This window comes from Ochotona curzoniae, unplaced genomic scaffold, assembly GCF_017591425.1.
Source record: "Ochotona curzoniae isolate NIBS_2020 unplaced genomic scaffold, NIBS_Ocur_1.0 scaffold_461, whole genome shotgun sequence".
NCBI lineage: Eukaryota > Metazoa > Chordata > Mammalia > Lagomorpha > Ochotonidae > Ochotona > Ochotona curzoniae.
In genome coordinates, this window is record NW_024467120.1 from 4,294,026 (window position 1) to 4,306,572 (window position 12,547).

General features: G+C 46.1%; 1 pseudogene; it reads left to right on the forward strand.

The window, feature by feature from the left end:
- Window positions 1-2,874: 2,874 nt before the first annotated feature.
- Window positions 2,875-3,867, forward strand: LOC121147792 (annotated as a pseudogene).
- The last annotated feature ends 8,680 nt before the right edge of the window (window positions 3,868-12,547 follow it).

The following is a 12,547-nucleotide window of genomic DNA, read 5'->3' on the forward strand; positions in this document are numbered from 1 at the left end:
AAGTGTGGTATAAACCATTTGTTTGGGCAATATACATAGATGTGCCCTCCTGCCTGACTTTAGAAAAACAGGGAATAACAATCTGATTTCTATTTTTAAAATACTGATTTTCATCTACTTGAAAGGCAGGGTGGCAGAAGGAGAGAGAGAGAAAGAGAGAGATTGAGATTTTTTTCATCTGCCTGTTCACTCCCCCAATGCCTACAGCAACCAGGACTGGGCAAAACTGATGAAGCCAGGAGTCCAGAACTCAATCAGGATTTCCCACCTGAGTGGCAGGTGCTGAAGCATTTGGGCCATCACCCAGGATATATTCTCACTCAGTGGAATCAGAAACAGAGCCACACGGGCTCGAACCACCAGCCCTCCGGTATGGAATGCCAAGTGTCACAATCATTTCCCTAATCTGCTGAGTTGTAATGCCTATTGCCCCTTCCCTATCTTATTTTCTAAAGACTGCTATTCCAAGAACAAGTTTAGAATCCTTAGCACAGACAGCTGCACTGTAGGTACCTTCCTCCTTAACTGAGGCTCCTGGCAGCTGTCGCTGCTTTGATCTTGTCCATCTAGTTATTACACGAGATTTATTATTTTCTTAGGCGCCAAACCCCAACATTTAGCCTGTAGTTTCTTTATTTCCATCCACAGAGTCCTGGCAGATTGCAGACATCTTGCAATGAGTCTTCATGCTTTTGTCACATAATTAAAATTAGATTACTTCAGCTCCCTGCTGGTCGCTCTCAGTGGGGGCCCTTGTGAGGCCTCCAGCTGGCCCAGCGGCTTTTGAAAAGAGGAAAATGGTCCAAACACATTCTGTCTGGGAGTCCTTGTGCTCCTTGCCAGCTAACACGATTTACCCCGAGTCCTCAATGGCTGCTCTTTTCCAAGGACTGGATTTTCCACTTTAAGAATCTTGGCATCAGAGATGCATGTGTCTGTTTCTAGGGAAAGGGTGCTGTCTTGCCTCCACACCCTCTCCCCACTTTCTAACCTGCAGAGAGCTCACCCTTAGCTGTCCTGTCTGCTGGGGGCTCAGTTAAAATAGACCAAGAGGAGACAGAGGCAAGATCTCCAGCGGAACTCATGACTGTACTGTACGTGCTTATTTCCAATTCCTTGTTGTGTTTCTCTGACAACACTAAATTCACAATCCCTAATGACTCCCCTGGTCTTTGCTCCTTCAAACTTCTCCAACTCTCTGCCAACAGGACACCCCCTGGCTGCGTGAGAAGCCTGTATTTGGGCTTCTCACTGAGCAGCAAGCCTCAGCAGGGAAGCACAAAAAAATAGCCCCCACAACAGTTACTGCAGCTGAATCTTCTTTTTTCTTTCTTTAAAACAGATTCTTTTATTCATTTGACAGGCAGAGTAACTGAGAAAAAGAGAAAGAGAACCTTCCAGCTGTTGCTTCATTCCCCCAAAACAGCCATGATGACTAAAGACTCCCGGCCAAAGTAGGAACCTAGAACTTCATCCTTGTCTCCCACGTGGGTGCAGCGCCCATGTGCTTGGACCATCCTCTGTAGCTTTCCCAGCATGTTAGCAGAGGGCTGGCTCCGCAGCTGAGCAACCAGGACTTGAACTATGGCTCCTATGGAAAGCAGCCGTCACAGCAGACGTTCAACTCTTACCAATTTCCCCAAAATGACACAGGACAAGTAAAGATTACTGTTACCATCAGCCAGCAGACCTCAGCTCCCTCCACTGAGGAAACAAAACTAACAGGCCATACTTAGTATTTCCTTCGGCCAGATGTTTCCTGTACTATCCTTCCATGCATCATTTCCCTTCTCTCCCTTGGTTGGTCTCCATCCATCCTCCTGCCTTCCATGGTCATCATGAAGGACAGGGCTGGGATTTGATCAAATGTGCTCAGACTCCTTAGTCAGTGCCATGACCCTGAGCTAGTGACTTGCCTCTCTGAACAGTAACAACCCCCACCAGCTGTGATCTTAGAAGCAGCGCATGCCTGCTCCACAGCAGGTGCTTCACCCATGCCTGCTCCACAGCGGGTGCTTCACCCATGCCTGCTCCACAGCGGGTGCTTCACCCATGCCTGCTCCACAGCGGGTGCTTCACCCATGCCTACTCCACAGCAGGTGCTTCACCTGGCCTCCGGCACCCTTGGACTCAGTTCTCAGCATCAACTTCCTTCCTGTAAGGAGCAGTTCATAGCTCGTCTGTTCATCACTGGCATCCTCAGCCTCTCAAGATGGCAATCATCATCATTTTTGCCAGAAAGTGACAAGGGATCTCATGTGTGGCAGCACGGTGTGTGTGTGTGTGTGTGTGTGTGTGTGTGTGTGAGAGAGAGAGAGAGAGAGAGAGAGAGAGAGAGAGAGAGAGAGAGTGAGATCCCTTTGCACGGATTTTCTTTCACAAAGTGGCTTCCATTTTATCCCCATTTCACAGGTGAGACAACCGAGGGCTTAGGGATCAAAAACTGTCTGAAGTTACCGTCAGCACAGTTTTCTTGGCTTTCTTCTCAGAAAAGCTGGGAGGTCAACCCAGAAACAACTGCTAGAGTCCCTACAAAGAAAAAATACAAAAGCCACCTGGCACCCTTTGAGATGTCTTTTACCATCCTGTCCCTCCAACCCACTCTCCTTCTCCACATCTGTCTGAATCCTAACCAGGAGAGATATACCCTACAGAACATCTGGCCCCTTCAGGAAGTCCTTTCATTGTCACAGCTGGAAACGGGGACAAGGTTTATTGACATCAGGTGGGTCAAAGGCAGACATGGCACTGAACATCCATCATGCAAGTGACAGTTCTGAACCTTCCATAAAGAAGCGTCTGGGCTCTCTGCTCCTTCCTGTTTGGCAGACAGCCACCTCATCTCATGCAGTGCCAGTGTGTCCCTGTGACATGATGGTGAAAGTCGGAGTGAGCAAATTTGGCTACATTGGGAACCTGGTCACCAGGGCTGCTTTCAACTCTGGCAAACTGGACATTGTGGCCATCACCGATCCATTCATTGACCTCAACTATGAGGTGTACATGTCCAGTATGATTCATCCCCGATAAGTTTCATGGCATGGTCAAGGTGGAGAATGGCAAGTCTGTCATCAATGGAAAGCCATAACCATCTTCCAAGAGCGAGATCCCTCCAGTATCCAATGGGGAAATGTTGGTGCCTAGTATGTAGTGGCGTCCACTGGAGTCTTCACCACCATAAAGAAGGCTGAGGCTCACTTGAAAGGTGGGGCCAAGAGGATCATCATCTGCCCCCCCTGCTGACGTCCCCATGTTTGTGATGGGCATGAACCGTGAGAAGTATGACAACTTTCTCAAGATTGTCAGCAACACCTCCTGCACCACCAACTGCTTATCCCTTCCGGCCAAGGTCACCCACAACAACTTCGGCATTGTGGAGGGACTCATGAACATAGGGCATGCCACCACCACCACCCAGAAGAACGTGGACAGCCCCTCTGGGAAGCTGTGGTGTGATGGCTGTGGAGAAGCTCAGAACATCATCCTGGCCTTGACTGGCACCCCCAAGGCCTTGGGCAAGGTCATCCTGGAGCTGAATGGGAAATTCACCAGCATGGTCTTCCACGTGCCCACCCCAACGCGTCTGTGGTGAACCTGACCTGTTGCCTGGAGAAAGGTGCTAAGTGTGATGACATCAAGAAGGTGGTGAGGCAGGCGTCCGAGGGCCCCCTAAAGGGCATCCTGGGCTTCACCAAGGACCAGTTGTCTCCTACAACTTTAATGGTGACACCCACTCCTCCACCTTTGATGCTCGGACTGGCTTGCCCTCAGTGACTGCTTGTCAGGCTCATCTCCCAGTATGATAATGACTTTGGCTACAGCAACTGGGTGGCAGACCTCACGGTTCACATGGTCTTGAAGGAGTAAGAGCCCCCGAGACCACCAACCCCAGCAAGAGCACCAGAAGAAAGTCAAGGCCACTGGGGAATCCCTGCTCCCACTCAGCCCCCACCACACTGAGAATCTGCCCCCTTCACAGTCTCCATCCCAGACTGAAGAAGAGGCGGGACCTTGGGAGCCCTACCTTGTCATGCCACCCTCAATGAAAGTTCACTACGCCCCCCTCCCACCCCGCAAAATGAAAAAAAAGTATTCGACCCAAAAAATATCTGGCCACTGTTTTCATAACAGTGCTCCAGTTAAGAAAACTTACTCTACAACCTGAAGAATCTCCAGTTGCTTCCCCTGGAAACATGGGAGAGGAGTCTGGGAGCCACTGTGGTTTTTATTTGAACTATTTTATCATGAAAGGAAACCTCAGATGTCTTATACCTTGAGACCTTTGGAAACAGAGCACCATGGAAGATCTCCTCAATGCATCAGTGGCTCACAGCAACTGCAGGGACAATGCAGCAACACAACATCTGTCTGTCCCTTGCAGTCAAGCTTTTGGCCTCTGCGCTGTCCCAGGGCACCTGCCACGGTGTGTTGGCTGCCTCCATCTGACCCCCTTCCAATTTGTTTCATAAAACAAGACCCCTAAGGTGACTAATACCATAAATGGAGTTAATATGGTCTCAGTTAAGTCCAGGGTGATGCTGAGAAGGTTCATGCTTAGATCCTGGCCCACAATTTCAATGACTCAAGAAACTTCTAACAGCCTTGGGTTTCTCAATAATCTAGTCAAGGAAAGAAGACAGATACACAAATACTCAAGACTCTACAAGAGAGGCTAGACTTGAGCACACCTGCCATCAGCACCAAGGGAGATGAGGAACAGGAGGGAAATGGAAAACCAGACATCAGTGTTAGAGAGGGCATGGCAGACAAGGACTGCCACTGGTTACACACACAAAATACATCCAGGCTCTGCCAGTCCCTGGGCAGGATTCCTGTATGTAGTAAGTGGGGCAGCTCAGCTACCTGTTCACACTCTTGCACCGTGTCCTCCTACTATGCCCGTTACCGTGGCAACCACATGCTAGCAGGGACAGCCTGATGCAGTGGCCTATTCAGAGTGGCTTTGCTCTTGCTCACTGCCCTGAACTCCCTGCCAATGCTTGCTACGATGACTGTGAAAACCACCCAGTCATTCTGCCACATGCACAGACTTGGGGCTGGCACCTAAGGAAATGAAGCAGCTTCAGGGCAATCCTTGAGAAAGAGAGGTTGAGCTGTGGAGTAACTGCTCCTCCTTCTCTTGGGTGTAATTCCAAAAAACATTCTAGAAGCTTTCTGGGAGGGTGTGCAGTGTAATCGATCCCCAGCAGACAGCCCAAGTAACCTGATGTCATGCCCTAGAGCTGGCTGTCCCTCCTTCTCAGTTTCTCCCATGCCTTCCCCACTCCTGATCCTTGAACCTATGTCCCACGTGCTCTGGCTGCATGTAGGACCCTGTACTAGGCCATGCTTGTCCAGGTTTAGGCACTAGCAATGGCCATGAGAAACCGTTTCCACACCACATGCAGTATGCTAACAGGGTGCGTGCTGCTAACTGTATTACAACTGGGTATCTGTAAATTGCAGGCTTGCAAAGTGCCAGTGAGGCTGACAAAAGAAGGAGGGCACTTCAGATTGTTCCAAAATGGGTAAGAGGAAAATCATCATGATTAGGGAAGAAATTTAACATATCCCTCTTATTATTGAGTTTAATGGTGTTTTTTTTTCCTTCCAGATGAAAATGGTATTAAAATGCATTCATGCCCTTAGTTCTCCATTTAATTCCCCGAGTTTCATTTCTCCATGAAAAACGGCTTGTGCTTCATACGGAGCTGTCGGCAAGCATTTGCTCAAGTGTGTTTATGGTTTGAGGCCCACAAGGAAACAACTTCATTCTAATCGTGATAGGTCCTCATTTAATGCAATCAAGAAAAGGTCCAGGGCAGGTGCTTGACGTAGTGATTTACCGCAGCTTGAGCCACCCACAACATGTGTTAGAGGGCCTGGGTTCAAGTCCTGGCTCCACTCCTAATTCTGCGTTCCTGCTAATATGTGCACTTGAAGACTGCAAGTGATGGGCCAAGTGCTTCTGCAAGTACTTACATACAAACAGATAGGGTCGCTCACATAGACCTGAATCCAGCTCCTAGCTCCCAGGCTTAGCCAAGCTGCTTACAGGCAGTCGGGGAGTGAACCAGTGCATGGCAGAGCTATCTTTGCTTCTACCCATCTGCCTTTCAAAAAAAAAAATTATAAAACAGAAAGAAAGAACTCCAGTAAAATCAAAAAGTATCACAAGACATCTCACAGAAATAGATACTCCTAGTTTTAAATATTTTTGAGTTCCAATGTTTGGTTTTAAGTATTACCAGGGTTGACACACAAATTTCTTTAAAATAAAAAGATTCTACAAGGACTATATCAAGAAAAACCTAAACATGCTTACGTTTTACGCTTGATCTTAGCTGAAAGGCCTTATGTTTTGAGCGTTATGTTTCTGAAAAAACAGAAATGAGCGTTAAAGGTGCAAACCAATAGCAATACTAGAATATTCAGACCAAAAGGTTACCAATGAATAGCTCTGAAAGACAAGCCCTTATTTTATTTTAAAAATTTGTTTATTTTCATTGGAAAGTCAGATATACTGAGAAGAGGAGAGGCAGAAAGGAAGATTTTCCATCCGCTAATTCACTCCTCAAGTGGTCACAATGGCTGGAGCTGAGCCAATCCAAAGCCAGGAGCCTGGAGCCTCTTCCAGGTCTCTCATGCAGGTGCAGGGTCCTAAGGCTTTGGGAAACATATCTCCACATAAACAATCAGGTCATAAACTATTTAAAACAAACAATTTAAAATAATCCTGGGGTGGACAAACCTCCTTCTGTGACGCAGAGTGCAGTCATTATTTTTAAAAGATCAACTTTATTTTTTTTTTAATTCTGCAAGGATTTTAAAACTCAAGACAATTTACAGCAAACATGGCTTTGTGACTCAATGGATGAAGCCTCCATTTTAAGGCTGGCATCCCATTTGGCAGCTCCCCTTCCCAGCCAGTTCCTTGTTAATGCCCCAGAGAAAGCAGCAGAAGATGGCCTGACGGCTTGGGTCCCTGTCACTCACGTGGAAGACCCAAATGAAATTCTAGTCTACTGGCTTTGACCGTGCCCAGCCTGGCTGTTGTTGTAGCCATCTGGGGAGTAAACCACTGAATGAAAGACTGTTTCTCCTTCAAGTAAATAAATTCGCAAACATTTTAAATGCAACCTAACAAGCAAAAATATTTGTAACCCATCACACAGACATTAAAATAATCTCTTTAATACATAATGACTTACAGGGAGCTCTTAAACACACTCAAGGAAATCTGCTCACACTACAGGGAATACAAAACCTTAGGGAGACACAGCTTGGTCAATGAAGAGCTTAAGGGCTTCTCAATCCTTACATGCTTAAAATCTACCTGTAAATAACAGCACACAGATTCTGGTGAGGAGGTCCAGGGTGGGGCCTGAGAATTTGCATCTCCAACAAACTCTTTTGAGGCCTATGGCTGTTGAACCACCCACAACACTTTGTGTAACATGCAACTTTGCCTGGCAGGTAAACTTGTCTGGATAGTAATTTGGTAACATCTTTCAAAAGAAAAAGTAGACATCATTGCCAGCCATTCTGCCCCTGATGTATGCAACATTGTGTGTGAACAAGAAAATCTACTACCTTAGTATTAATGTAGCAGAAAATGAGCCTCATTAGGCTATCATTCAAAGGAGGGCTGTTGAAATGCATTTCCCATACAATTGTATATGTAGTGGGGAGAAAGAATAAGGCTGATACTGGTGTAGAAAAACCTGTAAGATATTGTACAAAGAACATATGGAACAACAGGTGAGGAAAACCCACACATATTGTGATAGTGTGTGCGTTTGTGTTCATGTGTGTACACATGTGGAAGCTGCCCACACCTGTCTGAAAGTGTTGTGAATGTGATTTCACAAATGTCGAAGTGCTGCTTACTTTTACTGTGGCTCTTTCCATTGTTCCTGCTCCAGCAGACAGCCAACTGTAGCTTCCTGGGTCCAACAGCAGTCCTTGGGCATCCTCCCCTGAGCCTCTCGCACTGTAGGAGACTCACGGCCAAGGGTCCTTCTGAGGTTTAATGCTTCAGGAGCAATAAGGCAACACCTCAACCTTGCCCATTTGTAGGAAGTGATCTCACTCGCAGAGGAAGCTCATCATGGAGGCTACAGACTGGAAGCGTAGATATTTTGTTTCACTGTTGGAGTACAGATCAGCAGTCCTAAACCTGAGTTTACATAAACCTCTAGGTTGATGATCATTGGATACATTTGTGGGGCCAGCACAATGGCTCACCTAGTTAATCCTCCACTTCCAAGCACTGGCATTCCATATGGGCATTGCTTTGTGTCCCAGCTTCTTCATTCCCATTCAGCTCCCTGCTTGTGGCTTGGGAAAGCAGTAGAGGAAGGGGCAAAGCCTTGGGACCCTGCACCCATGTGGGAGATCTGGAAGAGGCTCCCGGCTCCTGGCTTCAGATTGACTCAGCTCCAGCCATTGCGGTCAATTGAGGAGTGAAGCAGACGATAGAAGATTGTCCTGTTTTCTTCTCTCTGTAAATCTGCTTTTCCAATGAAAATAAATACATCTTAAAAAAAGAAAAATATTTATAAGCATAGTGCCTACATTTTCCTTTGCAATACTTGGCTATAACTGAGTAACAGGTGTCCCTTTCATTGGGACTCTCGGGGTCCAATGCTCCCATCATTCCCTCTTGCCTTACCCTCTTTATTCTTGGGTGTGGGGAATACATTCTGGAATGCCCTCCACCCCCCAAAGTTCCAGTAGTACTGAACTCTATCCTGTGATATTTTCCTATAGATACACACCTATAATCAAGTTTAATTCATAAATTAGGCACAGCAAGAGATGATTCACAATAGCTACAAAATAAGACAGTTACAACAACATGCTGTGAAAAAATTACCAGCATCATCACTCCAGCACCTGGATTGGGGCCAATGTGGAATCAAATTAGGGGTACTAGAACATAAGGACAGCAATACCATAGCAACAGATCTGACAACTAAGCCAGCCACGTGACTAACGGGTGGGTAGTGAACATAGGCTCCACACCGGTCAAAGGGGTGGTTCACGTTCCAGCAAAATGGAGTGATCAGCTCAACATCTCCTCACTCTCCACAGAACAGGGCACAACTTAAAACTTATGAATTGCTTTTTTCTGGAATCTTCCATTCAGTGTTATCTTACGTGCGTTGATCAAGAGTAATAGCAACTGTGGAAGCAAAGCTGTAGATAGGGGAGAACTGCGCTCTTTAAGTGACCCTGGTCTGTGCTCTTCCACCGTCTTGTTGCGTGTGCTCGGTACATGTGAGCTTGCCATCTCTCCACGGCCATAGAGATGCTGACAACAGAGCTGAGAAGAACTACAAAGCTTTCAGAACATCCTCCTTTTCTTTCAAATGCCTCTTTTCTTCCTAGAATCCAGAAAGTTAGTGCTTTCTCACAGTTCCAAGTTTGCTAAAAGGCGGAGACGCCATCATCTCATTCACACTAAATCGTTACTGACTTAATATGTCCTTTGGGAGGAAAAAGATATCTGAATGTTGTTTACTCTTTCCAAATGGTGAAACCTCAGCCATTCTGGCTCTTGGAAGAGTGAGACATTTGGCAGAGGAGATTAACTCTCCAAGACCCTTCAAGATACATCTTGTGGACAATCATTCCTGCTCTCTGTCAGCCAGCTGATGTCTTTGCCAAAACAATCAGAAGAGCTGTTCCATTTTGTTTCTCAGGCGAATGGCTTGCCAGGCAAACCCTGATCTCATTGGGTTCCTCCTGAGAGAAATAGTTATGTAATTTGCTCCTACTCTCGGATGGGGTGCCCTTTCTGTTTTATTCTCCCAGAAGCTAATATGGGCTAATAGTGTGTGTGGCTGTTGCAAAGGAAGGAAGGGAAGGAGGAAAAGAGGAAAAAAGGTGAGAGTAAGGGTGGGAGGGGGGTACAGGGTGGCAACCTTGAACTTGTCTCAACCACTTCCATAGAGAGAATGCACTGGAAGGATTTCACTGTGCTCTGGAGCCACACCTAGGATGCGCACTCCATCTCGGGGTGGAGGTGGGGAGTGGGAAGGAAGGAGGGTCTGCGAACACGCCGAGGAAAGAAACCAGGAGAAAGGAGGGGCTGCAGTCACACCTCCGATCAAAGAAGATTAAAGAAGGAGTCACCAGCTGCCTTCCCGGGTGAGAGAGGCTGTCACCAGGAGGAAGAGGATGAGGCCTCTATGGTCCTGAAGCGCAAACTAAGGCCGATCAATAGAAGTTAAGGGGTGGGAGGCGACTCTGGCTCCGAAAACACATTTAACAGCTACTAGATCGAGATTGGAGCAAAATGACTTTCCCCGTCCCTAAAAATACTCTGAGAGAGGCTGTTTCGCCATCTGTCTGCAAAGCTATAGAAAGCATTCCTTCCCCTGGTTGGTGGTGGCCTGATTTGATTTTTGTTGGGACTCTCGAGACCAAATTCCATGCATTTGCATGAATTCCACTTGCACATCACCGAGATGCATAACCTACAAATGCAGGAGAAGGTCCCTGCCTGCTCCATCTGAGCTTAGACCCAAGCACAGGCAGGTTCTCACACAGACCAGTACCTGCGCCTCCGCAGCCTGCCATTCCTGCAGTTCTGTCTTTGTGTTCCTTGGCTAAGCACACTTTGTATTCTTTGTTGTCAGTAGGCTTGTGGAAGGGATTTTTCACTCATCGGCTTTTTTTTTTTTTTTCCTAAATGTGCTTGCAAAGAAAATGATGTGGCCAATTGTTTATCCCACGGCTAGCCTTTTTCCGTCCCCAGAATATGGCCAACAGATCTGTGACTCACATTCACAGGACAGAAGGACTGTTCTGCCTGATGCTTTTACTTCTTTGGGCCAATTGGATAGTTATTTATAAACATCTATTGATTTGAATTCATAAGCTAAAGGGGTGGGGGGGAGATCTTGCTGTGCTGGTTGCTATGGAAACTAGCATTTCACACATGTATTCACCAACAGTGATGGCTGAGAACAGAAAGTCAAGCCTACCTGTAGCTTCTAACGGAGTGTGTATTCCTCTTTGCATTTTTAGTGACAAATCGGGTGATTTCTCCCACCCGTGCCACGTGATAGCATTGCACTGAGGCAGGCACAGAAAGAAATCCTATTTATTTTTGAGGTCATTTTTTTGTACTTCTCTTGGGGGGATTTTCTATAGAGATGTGAATCCTAATCGATTTTGAGTTCACAAATTAAAGCAATTCCACCGCAAGTCCCGCTCATTGCCATATGTTGAGCATGATAGGCAAGCAACATGTGTTCTTGTCTTTATCTTCAAGGAACTTATACTACAGCTGGAGTCCAGGGGCAGACGCATAAAACTGCAGGCAGGCAATATGACAAAAGAAAAAAAAAACTGTAGTTAGAGACTAACCTGTGCAACCTAGCAGATAACAAGCTGGCCAGGTGAGCACGGGCTGCCAGCAGAGAAAGTGACTTGAGCTGTGTGGCCTCCAGCAAATTACATCATTAAAAAAAAATTGCTGAAATAAGAACCAACGCAGTCCATAGGATTATTCCAAGATTAAGAGAGAGAATTGTATGAAATAGCTAGAATAACTCTAGACTGACAGCAAACACTCAATGAATAGGAATTACTATTTGTATACTCGGATAATTTTCTAAGAGAATAAATCATACCTTTCTTTGCCAGGAAAAGATTCTGATTTTATGGGACACCGAAGCTTATTTATATTCTTAATTTTGCTTAGAAAACTCAATCAAATGTAAGGATATAGAAACAGGTGCACAGGGCAAGTCGTTAGCCTGTATCATGGGTTCAATTCCTGGTCATGCCTCTAATTTCGGTTTTTGCTAGTGCATGCCCTGGGAAGCAGCTGCAATGGCTCAAATAATTGGGTTCCTGCTTTTTGTCGGCAGACCTGGCTTGGGTTCCTGACTTGCAGTTGCTACACCAGCCCAGGTAGCTCCAATTGTTATAGGCATCAAGGGAATAAACAAGAAGGCGGAGTCTCTTTCCCTCTGCCTCTCTGTTTCATTGCCTCTGAAATAAATGAAGAAGGAAAAAACAGGCATAAACAAAAAGTATGAATTCAAACTATAAGAAGCTGATACCGCCCCCCCCACTAAAAACAACATTATCTTTGTATTTAGTTTCATGGCCTACGTCTTCAATAGACTCCTACCCATTCTGACTGTATACTCTTTGTCTCTGCCTGTGACGCTGGTTTTGTGATGCTTTCTGGCAGAACAAATAGAGAGATAATCCAGTCATTCTAGCAGGGCTTGTTGAAATTTGCTTTTTGTTCCTGATAGTTGGGATGTCAAAGACACGTGACTCCACACACAGACACGCTCGCTGTCTGCAGTGTACTGCGGCAGGCTTATGACTTAGAAACACAGGGAAACCGATAGATTCTATTCGTATGATTCCATAAAATAGAAAAACCTACATAGTCCACGGATAATTCAGACAGCATATTCTAGAGAAAAGTTTTGTTTTGGCTAGACAGGTATGGGAACCAAGCACTTGGCTGACATTAGTCTACTTTTGGTGATCAGAGGAATTTTCCATGGATTAG